This window comes from Nicotiana tabacum, chromosome 11 (assembly GCF_000715075.1).
Source record: "Nicotiana tabacum cultivar K326 chromosome 11, ASM71507v2, whole genome shotgun sequence".
In the NCBI taxonomy this organism is placed as follows: domain Eukaryota; kingdom Viridiplantae; phylum Streptophyta; class Magnoliopsida; order Solanales; family Solanaceae; genus Nicotiana; species Nicotiana tabacum.
The window spans coordinates 47,731,920-47,735,510 of NC_134090.1; the positions used below are offsets into that span (position 1 = coordinate 47,731,920).

The following is a 3,591-nucleotide window of genomic DNA, read 5'->3' on the forward strand; positions in this document are numbered from 1 at the left end:
CCGGGGCTCGGGTTTTGCTAAATTCAGGATTTTTGGTATTTTTTGATTGTTTTCCCTTGGGCTTCGTTCTCTTAGTATATTTTGACGTCGTGATTCTGATTTTGAATAGATTCGACGCGAGTGGAGGCGAATTCGAGGGGCAAAGGCGTTGCAGAGTAGTATTTTCACCGGTTTGAGGTAAGTAACCATTGTAAATCTGGAACTGAGGGTACAAACCCCGGTATTTGACTTGTTTTGATAAATGCGGTGACGCACATGCTAGGTGACGAGCATGTGGGCGTGCACCGGTAGGGATTGTGATCTGGTCCATCCCATAGCGACTATTAAGCCACGTATTTGATTTGTAAATACTATGTTATTCCGTATTTTGAATATTTGTATTGTATTATGGGTTGTACGCCATGTTTGGGGCTTTGTGCCGACCTGTAGAAACCCTTAGGGGCATTTTGACCTTTTTCCTCACTTTACTTGCTAAAAGCATATCCTCAGTCGTGTTTTACCTGTTTAAAAGCTAAAATTGATTTTATCGCTTTACTCCTAATTGTGAAGACTGTTTGGGCTGAGTTCTCTGATTCCTGTTGTTGTGCCCGAGAGGTTGTGAGGTTAAGGACTGAGAGAGGTTGAGAACCCAATTATGAGGATAGTATATGTATATATATATTATGGATCGGGTTGCACACCGCAGCGATACTTATATGGATCGGGCTGCATGCCGCAACGATATATATATTGGATCGGGCTGCACGCCGCAGCGATATGACGCTTTTGCTGTAGGAGCCCCTCCGGAGTCTTCACACCCCCAGTGAGCGTAGTCGACTATAAATATATGGATCGGGCTGCACGCCGCAGCGGTTACTACGATTTCTATTATTATGAGATATAAATGAGCCGAGTGCTGAGAGTGAGTAATGAGTGACGAGAGTTGAGTCACGAGTGACTGAAAGGCTGCCCGAGGGGCCAGATTCTGAGTGATTCCTTGCCCGAGAGGCCTTGTCATGATGTTTTCACTGATTTCACTCTTCTTTTAAATAAGCCTCTGTTTGATATACTGCTAAATAATTGGTTCCAAATGTTTAAACTGGAAATGTGGTTTTATAACAGAAACTGATTTTTTGAACTGTAAAGATGACATGTTGTTTCGTTGGTTATTCCGTTATGTATTTTTGAACTGCTCTTTACTACTTTCAGACCTTATTTACTTTAGTTACTTACTGAGTTGGTGCACTCACGCTACTCCCTGCATCTTGTGTGCAGATCCACGTGCCCGAGCGGCCGAGTGAGCATTTTTCAGCTGGTTCAGTTTTCTGTCGGGGATTTCGAGGTAGCTGCATGGTGTTCGCAACCCTGTTCTCTCCCTTCTATCTTGTTATCTTTTCAGTATTTTCTAGACTATCTATGTAGTAGGATGTTCGGACTTGCATTAGAGGCTCTAGACTCGTGACACCAGATCAATTGGGCTGTGTAGTTTATTATTATTTTTACTTCAGCATATTTTCTGTCATTTTAAACGTTTATTATGAAATCGGTGTTTAAAACTCATGTTGGAAATGGTTTTTTACTAAAGGAAATAGGTTGTGGTTAGTGGACTGGTTGGCTTGCCTAGTAATGTGATAGGTGTCATCACTACCGGTATTTGGGGTCGTGACACATGCTTAGTATATAATTTTGATATATCATTGTTAGCCCATAGTAAGTGTCAAAGTCGACCCCTCGTCAATATTTCTTCGAGGTTAGACTGGATACTTACTGGGTACATGTTGTTTATGTACTCACGCTACACTACTACACTTAAAAGTGCATTATCTGAGGCAGGTACATTTGGTGCGCACACGCTTGACTTCCGGTACGAGACTATACAGTGAGCTGCCTTTCCAAGCCGTTCTGCAGCAGCCGAAGTCTTCCTTTTGTTATATTTTTCTGTCAATTTCATTTCAGACAATAGATTAGTATTTTTTTATATATTCTACTAGAGTGCTCATACACTTGTAACATCGGGTCTTGGCACACACTGGTAGACTTATGATTTTGGGTTGTATTTCTACGATTATGACTGCATTTAGCTGCCTTTGTTCTAATTATTTTAAATACGTTATCCCTTAAATCTTTTAAATTAAGGAAGTTATTTACTTGAAAAATATATTAAAGTGGGAAATCACTAGATTCTTCACTGTTGGCTTTCCTAGCAATGGTGGTGGGCACCATCACGGTCTAAAATGAAATTGGACCGTGACATAATTCTTTTGTCATCAAAATATTAATTGTGAAACCTTAAGCATTTATCCCTTAATGAAGCAATGAAACAGGAAACCAATAACTCATTTAAGCCATGAAGATTCATCCAAGCAAATTAAACCAAACATTACGCAAACAGTAATCAATAGAACAAAACTGAATAAATAAATACTACTAAGACACCCCAAAACAGAGGAACAAAACACTAACTCATACGAGCAACAAATACAAAGAAAAGACTGATTAATGAGATTATGAAAATAAACAAAAGCATGACATTAAGTGAAGAAAAAGTAGAGAAAAGGGAGAAATAAACCTCAAATAAATCTGAAATGCAACTGTTTGACAATTCGGAGGTGCGACGCGATAGAACCTCAAGCAAGAATCTCCATGGGAAACTAGAGAACATGACCTAGATCGGAAAATCGGACAAAGATATCGAATAGGCACCTCTACTAGAACTGAGAACGACCTCTCGGCAACTTCGAAACTCGTCGAAAACCCAAAAGTGAAAAAATAAGCTAAGCACTTTCTTTACAGCGAAAACGCGACAACTTTGGAACTGTTTCGAAGCTGCTCTAACATGAGTTTCGAGGCTGGATTTTGCTTAAGTTTGGGGCGAGTTTAAGGATTGTTTTGAGGATGGAGTTGAGCAGATTTTTAGCTTATATTTCGGGTCATTCCGGGTGCTTTTTTGGTCCATTTTTGGCTGGTTCTTGGTAGTAGTTGGCAGATGAATTTTCGGGTTGACTCTCATAGGTTTTGGAGATGGTTTAAAGCTAATTTTCAGCTGGTTTGGAGCTGCATTTCAGAGCTCAGTTTTGGCGTCGTTTTTGACAGCTCTTCACGGTAAGTTTGAGGTGGGCTTGGGGTGTTCATGGATAACTTGAGATCTAATATTAATGGATGAAAATTAGGTGTTATTATAGAGGTTTCATGGTAGAGATAAGGAAGAAGAAGAAGAAAGTGGAAGACTCCTGATTTGGTGTTTGTCGTGGCTCTTTTTTGCACTTTTGCTCTATTTTTTGTTCCCTCTGTTCGTTCCCCCTCTCTATGTGTGTGTGCGATCTTATCTATTCTCAATTTCTTTTTGCTAGCGTGTGGTCCCAACCCCATAAGAAAATGTCGTGTCCCTTTCTGTGAGTAGAATCGACAAAGTCATAAATTATTATTGTGCTAATCTCCCATAATACAAAGTATGAGAATGAGGAAAATGTTACGATAAAAATCAAAATATGGTGGATGTCTACTCTTTCTCCATGATCTTTCTCTCAAATGGTTAATGACATATTCAATGACATATTTTCTATGTTCAATGATATATTCCATGACATATTTTCTTCACTTTTCATGCCTATA

The 3,591-nt window shown here is 39.5% G+C and overlaps 1 long non-coding RNA gene across 1 annotated transcript; it reads right to left on the bottom strand.

Moving 5' to 3' along the window:
* Positions 1-1,541: 1,541 nt before the first annotated feature.
* Positions 1,542-3,273, bottom strand: LOC142166276 (uncharacterized). The gene is made up of 2 exons (XR_012696555.1): positions 2,549-3,273; positions 1,542-1,917 (listed from the first exon to the last, which is right to left on the bottom strand). It is a non-coding gene; the product is annotated as an uncharacterized LOC142166276 (long non-coding RNA).
* Positions 3,274-3,591: the final 318 nt, after the last annotated feature.